Source organism: Tubulanus polymorphus, chromosome 4 (genome assembly GCF_964204645.1).
Source record: "Tubulanus polymorphus chromosome 4, tnTubPoly1.2, whole genome shotgun sequence".
In the NCBI taxonomy this organism is placed as follows: Eukaryota; Metazoa; Nemertea; class Palaeonemertea; order Tubulaniformes; family Tubulanidae; genus Tubulanus; species Tubulanus polymorphus.
Window position 1 is genome coordinate 15,723,596 of NC_134028.1, and position 12,381 is coordinate 15,735,976.

The window sequence follows — 12,381 nt, forward strand, 5'->3', positions numbered from 1 at the left end:
ATTATATATTGGTTTATCTTCAGATTTTATGAATTTAACTTTAGCGGATATACTAATTTTAGGGTATTGAACATCAGTTATTATTTTTATTATTTCTTTCATATTTTCTAAATGTTTTTTATTTTCTTCTAATGTTTTTCTTTTATGAAATTTAAACTCGATAGCTGCTGGACCAATATCACTTTTAAATGCTTCGGTTATCTCTATATCTTTTTTATTATCTAATGAATTAATATGATTTCTTACATCTTCCATGTATGGTCTTTTATTGTTTAATTTATTTTTTATGCTTTTAATTGTCTTATGTTTCTTATCATTATCTTTATCAAAATAATCTTCACCTAAAATATCATTATTCTTATTTCTAATATGACTTTTAAATTTTAAATGTTCATTATAATATCTTTTATCACTGAATGGTTGATTACATGTATCACATTTATATATGTCTTTTTCATTCTTTAATTCATCTAATTTAGTTTCTAATATATCATCTTTATATTCTAGTTTCAATTTATTCTCTAAATGTGTTTTAGTTTTATTGTGCCTTGCTTTTTGGGATTTATCTATATTGATATTACATGTTGGACAGTAGTACTTATTTGCTTCAATTTTAATACTAAAATTTTTATTAAAATTGATTTTAGAAGTTCAATGATTTATATCATGTATTATTCACAATCACACTTTACTAACACTTTTAATGTTTAAAAATCTAACTCATACAAATATAAATATTGAAATAATGTTGTAAATATATCTATATATCTATTCTATAAGAGCTCACACTTTTATATTGAATAATCTGTCAATTTAAACGTTATTCATTTACATGATTTTTTTAAGAGTAATAGGGATAATAGGCTTTCAGGTTAAAGGTTGAAGGGTCGAGCTCGTCTGATCTGATCTGAAAGCCTATTATCCCTATTACTCCTAGGCCTAAATTGGAACCTCATTAATCAGTGAATTGCACTATACATCTTTTTATAATATATTATAACAATCGAAATCTTAAGTTCAAAAACCTGGAACAAAGTTCCCGTAATTATGAAAATCGCAATTAATATAGGGAAGTTACTTTATCAAATTCTGATGCTTGATAGAGTGTAAAACATATTTGTAGAGTGTAAGCGCATTTATTTTCCAACCTCCAATAAAAACCACAAGAATTATTATTATACACTACAATGACGTCACTGCATGCGCAATAGGCAATACAAACCGTTGTTTATTGAAATGCCCCGGTAGTTATCTGGGCAATTAGGATCCCCTTTTTTTTTAAAAAGTGGAATTATTGTTGATAGTCCCCAGTCGTGTGGGTAAATTCCTGAGTCCAAGATACGATTAAATAAGGTAGTGAGAACAGGTGATAAATTATTTGCAACTGATTTAAGGATTTCGTTGATTATCTCATCGGGTCCGGGTGACCTGTTATTTTTTAGTTTTTTGGTTGCATTTATAACCTCTTCTTCAGTTAGGTCTCTATTAAGGGCATCAAAATTCAACGTTGCAAAATCGAAATCGAAATGTCCCTCTGGGGGTTCAGTATTATCATAGTTGGGTTTTCTATTTAGTGTATGAAAATGGTTCACCAAGTCGTCAAAATTTGCTTCACATTGTGGTGCATTCGCCTTTTTGCCGAAAATTTTTAGAAACTTTTAGGATCAGACTTCTTTAACATTCTAATTTCGTGATTAGTTCCTGTCGTGCGCGCATTTCGTTCACGATTAACCGATTGTTTATAGTTAGTGTATGCGTTGTTCAGAATTTGTTTAGTTTGTTCATTTTTGATACTCTTAAAGTGCCTTTTGGCACGCCTATATGCCCGGCGCTTTTCTATGACATTACGTGAATGGTGACGTGAGGCTTTATCATTGTTATTGCGTTTACCTAGTAATCTTTCTCCCATTGTATCTAGAGCCGTTCGCTTTAACGTGTCAACGAGTGTTGTTACAAGTGTTAGGTTCCGCCTGGTTTAATAAATCTTGCTGGATAATATCAATGTCCGTACTATTATGGATTTTAATCATGTAATCAACTATTTTAGTTTTGTTCCAATTAATCTTTCGTGATCAACAGGTTCTTCGTTGGTGTCATTTATTATTGTTGATTTGCTAGAAATTTTGATTTCGATAGGGCAATGAACATCTGAAAATAGTCGGTCGAAACACAACACTTTAAAATGCACGATTTTTTCAAATAGGGGATAACTCGCTATGCCGTGTAATCGACCACATGAAAATTATCTGACTTAACGCATGTGTGTTTGCCCACATTTTTATCTTCACCGAGACGACCATTACATATAAATATAGTGTGTGATTTACAAAATTCGACTAATTTGGGGTGTTACTAAAACTATGCACTACTAAAACGAAGACCGAAGACGAATGCACTTTGCGAGACTAAACCTATGCATGACTAAAACGAAGACCGAAGACCTATGCACTCATTAGAAATCATAACTAGGGGCGCTATCTGTATATTCAACCACCTCTGTCGATGAGTATAGGCAATAGGGACCTACTCGATATAAACATACATAAGGAAACGTAAAATGTTCGTTTATTTTTCTCTGGTGCATAGGTCTTCGTTTTAGTAGTACATAGTTTTAGTAACACCCAAATATAATTTCACTTAATGATAAGCCAGAATTTTCAATATATCTTTCTTCAATATATCTTTTGAATTCATTAAATATTTTTTCTAATTTCTCTTTTATTTGTGTTTTTGAAATTATTTCTTCAGAGTGTGTTTGAATATTATAATCCATTTTTTCTTCTGATTTTACAAAACTCACTTTCCCAGAGATACTAATTTTTGGATATTCAACATCTGTAATAAAGTCCATTATTTTTTTCCATTATTTCAATAAATTTACTATTATCTTTTATTGTTGCTCCTTTAAAAAATCTAAATATAATAGCTGCAGGACCAATTTTACTACGTAATGTTTTTCAAATTTCAATTGTATCTTTTATTTCTAGAGAATCAATATACTTTCTAACATTTTCCATGTAAGGTTTATTTGAAATAGATTTAGTTTTTGAAACTGGTTTTTTTACTTGTTGAGGTTTATCTTCAAAATAATCTGTTCCTAAAACTTTTTTATTTAAATTTTGTTTGTGTTTTTGTGATTCGAGATGTATTTTAAAATTTCCTTTTTTGCTATAAATTCGTTACAAACATTACATTTAATTTCATCTTTTTTTCATATTTTCTAATTGTTCTTTTCTTTCTTTGGAATTTTCTGGTGTCTCAAAATCTATAACATTTTTTGTATGATTTGCAGTTTTTTCATGATGCGATTTTTGAAATTTATCGATGAATTTTTTACAATGATATTGTCCATATTATGGACAATAATATTGATTTTTATTGACATCATTGTTTTCTGTCTGGTACTAACTGTCTCCCATTTAAACTAAATTCAGAACTGAAAGTGCATTATTAAATCATAAACAATTATGTGAAAATCATGATTATTGTTTTGAGATAGTTTTACCAAATGAAAAGGATAAAATATTAGAATTCAAAAAATATTATAACAAGAATAAAGTACCATTTGTAATATATGGTGACTTCGAGTCACTCAATAAAGAATTAACTGATCAAGATAGAAAAGAAATATATCATAAAAGAAAGAAATTAAATTCTAATGAAAATGATGTAATTGATTATTCAGATCCTCTTAAACAAATACTATTTAAAAGATTCATCAATCAGCTGCTGCTTTTGGATTATATATAAAATCCGATTATCCAGAACTAATTGAAAGTGAATATTATAATTACAGAAATGAAAATGTTGTCAATCATTTTTGTGACTTATAAATCGAAAATGAAATAAAATTTAATGAAAAGTTAAATGAAAATAAAGAAATAATTATGACAGAAGAAGATAAAGAAGAATTTGAGTTTGCTGATAAATGTTATTATTGTGAAAAGACATTTAATCTAAAAGATAAAAAAAGTAAGAGACCATGATCATTTGAATGGAAAGTTTAGAGGCGCAGCGCATGAGAATTGTAACTTACAAGATAAGAAAATTAACTTTGTTCCAGTAATATTTCATAATTTATCAGGGTATGATGCTCATTTATTCATCAAACAGCTATGTCATAAAATAGAAGAAATCAATAATGAAATAGAAAGATTAAATTCAAATAGATGAAAAGATAAAATACCAACTTATAAATTTAAAAAGTTAGCTAAAACATCTGAGAATTATATATCATTCCAATTTGGGTGTCTAAGATTTATAGATTCATATAGATTTTTAAGTAGTTCATTAGATAACTTATCAAAATCAATAGTTGATGAAGAATTAAAGATATTAAAGCAACACTATCCAAATAATGATGATTTTCAATTAATGAGATATAAAGGCGCAATTCCATATAGTTTTTATAAATCACATAATGATTTCAATATAACTGAATTATTAAAAGAACAATTTTATGATGAATTAAGATCTGAATATGTTAAAGATGAAGTATATAATAGATCATTGAATATTTGGAATCATTTTAAAATAACAAATCATGGACAATTAGTAGATTTATATTTAAAATCAAATGTATTATTATTAACAGATATATTCGAAAGGTTTAGAGATGTAAACCTAAAATATTTTAATATTGATCCTTGCCATTGTTATTCATCACCAGGATTAACTTGGGATTGTGGTTTAAAATTTACAGATATAAAAATGGATTTGTTAACAAATATAGATCAATTATTATTATTTGAAAAATCTATAAGAGGAGGGGTTTCGGGTGTATTAAGGGATAGATATTTCAATGTAAATGATAACCCTGGATATAAGTTATTATATATAGATGCAAATAATTTGTATGGTTGGGCAATGATGGAACCACAACCTTATGGAGTATTTGAATTAACTGAAGTTTTAACAGAATGAAAATAATGACAAATTTGATTGGAAGAAAAGAATTCTAGATTTTGCAGATGATTCAGTGACTGGTTACCTCTTTGTTGTAGATTTAGAATATCCTGAAGATAAAAAATTTAAATCAAGGAATCTAGCTTACTGCCCCGAGCATAAAACTGTTACGCATGAAGAATTATCAAATTATCAAAAAAGAATTAAACCCGAAAATCATATTCATACAGAAAAGTTAATGGTAACTCAGGAAGATAAATATAATTATCTAGTGCGTTATAGAATGTTGAAGTTTTATTTGAATCAATGAATGATTCTAAAAAAGTACATAGATATATTTCATTTAGTCAATCTAAATGGTTAGAAAAATATATAGATTTTAACACCAAACAGAGAACTGAAGCTAAAACTGATTTCGAAAAAGATTTCTTCAAGTTAATGAATAATGCATTCTATGGAAAAACTTGTGAAAATATCAGAAATAGAAATGATATTGAGTTAGTTAGTAATGGTAAAAGAATTAGGCATTTACAAACATATCCTAAGTTCATAGGTAACAGAATATTTGATGAAAATTTAGCAGCAGTTAAAATGAGGAGAACATCTATGAAATTTAAAAACCCAATTTATGTTGGAGCTACAGTTTTAGAAATATCAAAGTTATTAATGTATGAATTTTACTATAACGTATTACAACCTCATTTTGGAGAAAAGCATATAGAAATCTTATATTTTGATACTGACAGTTACATATTAAAGAGAAAAACTAATAACATAACAGATGATTTAAAAACATTAAAACATCATTTTGATTTTGGTAATTATCCTAAAGATCATGAATTGTTTAACAATGATAATAAAAAGGTGCCTGGTAAATTCAAAGATGAATTAGGAAGTGAAGAAATGGTAGAATTCATTGGTATTAGATCCAAAATGTATTCATATAAAACTAAAACTCATGAATCAAAGAAATTGAAAGGAATTACCAAAAGCGTTGTTAAAAAGAATTTTCATTTCAAAGATTACATCAATTGTATATTCAAAGAAGAAGTTAGAAAACATAAGATGAAATGTTTAAGATCTGAAGATCATGAAATATTTATTGAAGAGATAGAGAAGATAAGTCTAAACCCATTTGATGATAAAAGATATATTTTAGATGATGGTATACACACAGTTGCTTATGGTTGTAATTTAGTTGAATACTTAAGATTTAAAAGAAAAGAAACAAAAGAGAAGGAAATAATGAACAGGATTATAACGTGTTAATCAAATTTTGATTAAAATGTGTATTATAAATAGAGAGTAAACAAGCACACAGTGAGAACAACAAATCATTTCTAGATAGAATAAAAGATATCACAAATGTAAAATCAGTAGATTATAAATTTAAAAAGTTAACAGAATTAACAATTCATAAGAAATATCTAATTACAAATATTGATACAGTTACTAATAGATATGGTAGTAAATTAGTTATCCACTTAGAATATGAAGGATTAAAAGGAAATACATATAAATTCAGAACATATTTACCGGATAGATTACATAGATTATCAAGTGAAGATTTAGAAGAATTATGTTCAGGTGATTTCTATTTCATATACACAGGTAAGAATGAAAAAGGGCACCATGAAATAGATTTTGAATAAAATATGTAAAATAAATGGTAGAATTAAAAGAATATAGAATATTTGTTGATTCAAGAAGACTTACTAATTATAAATCACATAATTAACTAGTACAATTAGATAGAGAATTTAAGAATTGTGTAGATTTAAAATTAGTTAATATAAGTTTATGTAACTCATTTTAAAAATATATCGAATAAATCTGTTGAACATAGAGCCTTTTTAATTTTTGATAAAAATAAAAATGAATGGGCCTGTATGTATTAAAAACCAGGGTTATATAATTTAGATACATTGGCACAAGAAATTAATAGAAAAGCCTGGCACAAGTCAGGTAATAATTCCGGGTTTAATATTAGATTTTTAAAAAGTGAGAGTTCTAACAAAATAAAGATAAGGTTGGCTGATATTGAAAAACATAGCTTTATGGTAAAAAAACCTATAGCTAAACTGTTAGGAATTTCTCCAGATAAATCTTTTACAAATATTGAAGCTACGCCAAACTTAATACCTTTTACACACTTTTATATTTATTGCAATTTAATCGATCCTACAAAAACATTCGAAGCATCTAAAGATATTACTTGTAATTCTGGTTTATTAAACATTTTACCATTGAAGAATGTTAAAGAATTTGGAACGCAAATAAATTATAATTTAACAGAATGTGATTTCAAAACCATGCATTCCTCAATATAATAATTTTAGATTAGAAATTAGAAATCATAATGGATATTTAATTGATTTGAATAACTTTCCTGTGATATATGAATTAGTTATAAGATGTAGAGAGTAATTTTTTCACTATATAAATGAATATAACTGTTGGGCCGAGTATATGTTTTGGATTTGATTTTAAACATGGTAAAGAAATGAGAATTAATCTAAATGATGTAATTACTGATATTAAACGTAAATCATTTAATAATGCATCGAAAAATAATGCAAAGAAAATTATAATATAGAAAAAGTAATTGATTTAATTAAAACGCCTTTAGAATATTATGAATTAAATCAAGATTGAATTTTCGGTGATATTAAAGATATATTATCAAAAATATATGCTAATCATAAAAGTAGTAATGAAATAAATGTTGAAATAATCATAAATAAGATAACTGAATATTTTGAAGATAGTAATTTTTTTGATAAATAAATGAGTGATAATAAGTTGATAATAACTGGATTATATAATGGTGCCTTACTATCAGTTGGAACTGTTGGTTATTCAATGGTATTAAAAAAAGTATTTAAAATGGGAAGTGTTAATGTTGATAGATTTGATATAAATGACATCTTAAAATTAACGTTAGCAGTTACTTTATCTAATTTAACTATTGATTATTTAGAAAAACAAAAATATATTCCTCCTATATAAGAAGTGCATAATTTTTTTGCTAAATAAATGGCTTCCACAATTATAACTATTATAGGATCGGCAATTGTTAACGCTTTAGCATTTACTGGTGGTGGTTATTTATTTAAGCATATTAATAAAAATAGTTCATTAGCAGAACAAAGAAGACATAACTTAGCATTAGAGAAATACAATAAAGCAGCAGAAGAATATAGAGAAAAGAGACAAAACTATATGGATTACATCAATAAAGAATTATATGATCAGAAAATTTCACATAGAGATTTTCAATCAGTCGATGATGCAATGAGTTTATATATCGCAGTAACCAATAAAGAAAAATTACATCCATACAAACCTAAATTATCAGATTATTATACCCCAAGTAAAGAACAACAGAAATATGAAATAATATGGATTTTAGGTGGAACAGTTATTGTTATATTTGTAGCATATAAATATACTAATTAGTAATTTCTTTTCTAAATAAATGGAGGATGAAGTTCATAATATTGATATTATTCCTCATGATATAAATAAAACTAAATTAAAAACATATTTAGAAAAACAAATATTAGAATTTGAAAATGACTTTAAAGATAAAAAAGAAAAAATATTTAAAACGTAAAATTAAATATTATTTTATTATCAGTGGTTCAGTTACAATTAGTTCTGTAATAACATTTCTAGCAATATTCAGTCCATTAACACCTTTAGCTATATCAATTGGCGTGCTAGGATTATCATCAAGTGTTTTAACTGGTAAAAAGTTCAAAATTAAATATAAAAAGTAATAAAGAAAAAATTAAAACTAATACAAAAGAAATTAATAGATTAACAAATACACTAGATTATATAATGAGTTCAAAGGTAACATAACAGTTGAAGATCAAGATAAATTATTAAAAGAATTAATAAATTATTAATTTTTCAATTATATAAATGGGGTTTCCAAAAGCTTTCCAATATAATAAATCAATTAAATATAATATTCCTGCAATAGATTTTAATAAAGATATTTCATATAGAAATGAAGTTTTAGATTCATTAATTAATTTAAATATTTATGTTACTGAAACTAATAATCTTAATGTTAAAATGGAAAATATATTTCATGTTTATACAATTAATTTTAAAAATCTAAATCAGGCAAAACAATGGTTATTAAAATCTAATATGAAATATTGGCAGAACCAATTAAATTTTGCTGTTTATTGTGCAACAACAGGGTGCGGTATAAGTTGGAATGATCATTTAAATAAACCAAGTTTACCGTTGCTATTATCACTTTTTTAGATTTCATACATATTTTCAAACAAAATTAATTTTAAATGAATTAGAATGTCCTTTACCAGGTTCAAAATATTTTAATGAACTAAATAATAATATTAATTTTTCGAAGTTTTATAAAATATGTAATGAATTTAATATTAATTCAAATAAAGATTTTAGAGCAAAAATTGGAACAATGGGTGGATTAGGAATATTATATACTAAAGAATTTGGTAAAATAATAGCAAATTCAGATATAAGAACACTAAATTGGAATGAATTACCAAAATATTATAATGATATACAACAACAAAATAATAATGGTTGGATTAATTTCATTTTAGAAAATAGTGAAGGTTTTACAAAATCAGGCATACAAAGAATAAATCATTCAATTAGAACTTATTTGATATGCATTTTAAGTGCGCAAGTTGAAACAAGATCACCAATAGTTGGAAATGATAACACTTCATTTGATGCGCAGAAACAATTCAAAGTATTATTTGAAGATTCCATTCATAATGATAAAAATAGATCGATTCCAGAAAATATAGTTTTATATGTTTAAATAATGATGATGATGATTATGATGGAATTAATGCCGAAGTACGTGAAAAATTAAATGAATATTTAGAAGCTCCTAAAATTGGTAGAATTACAACTATAACAGAAAGAAAAGAATTAATGAATCTATTAGAAAAACAACAAGAAGAATATCCTGATAAACCGATGAAATTATATGGAATTAAATCTAGAGTAACAGATTGTTAACGAATTATTACCAAAAAATGTAATAGATAAAGTTGATTCAGAAGAAATTGTAATGCAAATTTTAAAAGATGATCCACATTTCATGAATAATTTAGAATTTAAAAAGGATGCATGGTATTATTATCTTGAATTAAATAGGAAAACTGTAACAATTCAATTATCTAGAATGGGACAAGAAAATATGTATGAACCTGGAATGCGAGCAAGATCTACAATTGAACGTTCAAAAGATGGTTTAGAATTTAGCAGAATTATATGGAATGCACTCGATAGAATAAATGAAGAAGAACCAATTCCTAATATTGATATTAACAAATATTCACCATTTAAAAATCCAAATTTAAATCCTACTTATGTTGATCCAGAAATGGAAGAGTATGGAGATCGATTAGATAAATTAAGAACTTCCAACACCAGAAACATCGAGAAGAGATATTCAACAAATTGATAATGTTTCAAGTCAATTACAATTAGTATTGGAAAAACAAATTGATAGATTAAGTGATACAGAAGAACTAATGAATAGTATGTCAGATACATCTGGTGCTGAAACTGGAATAAATCGAATGCAATCCTTACTAGAAAAAGGATTACTTGATTTAACTGATGATGAATTAGAAGCATTTCCTGAACAAGCACGTAGAGAAATTAAAGGTATGCAAGAATCGGCAGGTGAAATTGCTAATATTAAGATGAGATTTTCTAAAATAACCATGTTAGAAAAAGAATTAACTAATGCAAATAAAGAATTAAAACAATAAGAATTAAATAGAGATCGTCAAGTAATCGATGAAGTTGATTATGAATGCAGAAAGTTAGCTTTAGAAAAAGAAATAGATGATTTGAAATATAACAAAGAATTTCAGGAAAAAGAAAGAGATATATTATTAAAATCATATGATCTTAATCATATTAAAAAAATAAAAGTTATTTTTAAAGATTTAATAATAAAACCAGATTCTAAAATATCATTGAAAGACAGAATAAAATTATTATTTAAGTTAGAAGGTATAACAATTCTTTCAATTCTAACAGCTGTAACTATGGTATTCACAACAATAGGTTTAGCTATATCAAATGCTTTAAAATCTACACCAAGTCCGAATAAACCAGATAAACCCCCAAATAATAATAATTCTATACAGGATAAAGTTAAAGATGGTTTAAAGAAATTACCAAAATATCTATGGGAACTATCTAAAAAATCTGCTGCAGCTTAACCTGGAGTTATTGCATCAATTGTTGGTTTTATATTGAAATCTGCTGGGAATATTCTTAACTTTGCTGCTGAACATATAATCTTTTTTTTTAATTACAGTTGTAAGCGCTATTATTTTTGGGTTAGTGAATATGATAAAAAATAGATAATTATTTTTTTGTTAAATAAATGAGTAGGAGTTATATAAATCCTTCCAAGAATCCTAGAATATCTAATGCTATTAAAGCAGAAAGATCTCATCATATAATTACTCATAACCCTTCTAATATCCTGATGAAACTTTATATGTTAGAATCCCTAGATTAACACAAAATACTTTTTATGTTCCAAATAGTGTTTATTTATCAGCTGATATAAATGTAACTGGTAATAATAATAATTATGTTGTTGATAATGTTGGAAGATATTTGATTAAAAAATTAACTATAAAGATTGGCCCAGAAACAGTTTTCTCATTAGATGATTATAATTTATTTATGCATTATAAAGATTTATGGTTAACTAAAGAAAATAGAAATAATATGATATTTCAAGGCATCCAATCAGAAAACCAAAATAAATTGAGATCAGGAGCTAATGACGCAATAGTAACTCGTACCGCAGATAATTTGATCAAAAAGATTTATGGAAGCAAACATAAAATTCCATTAGACTTTTGAATTGATAAATAATAATGCACCTTTATATAAATACGCAATTCGAGACGATTTTATATTCGAAATAACATTTGCTCCTGTTAATGAAATTGTATTATCTAGCGTTGTTAAAGATATGGGTTATAAATTATCGAATATATGTTTAGAATATGATACAGTAACTGATGAAAATATTTTCAAGTATAATTCAAACTCAATACAATCATGGATTTTCATTATTATATGATTTTATTGATAAATTTAAAACTGTAACTATATATGCAAGTGATGAAATAATTAATGAGAATATCAACTTCCCAAAAAGATCTATTAAAGGTATATTAATATTTTTTACCATTGCAACATATTCTAATGGCGCAATACAGGTCGATAAGAATTATAATCCTAAAATAACAAAAGTAGAAATAACTATCGAAGGAATAGCAAATAAAATAATTTGTCAAGGAATGAGAATGATAGATCAATGGCCAGAAATTAGAAAACATTTTATGAATGAAAAAGTAAAATAATCTGAAAATTGTAATATTAATCAAATTGATTATTATACCGGTAATAAATATGCATTATGGT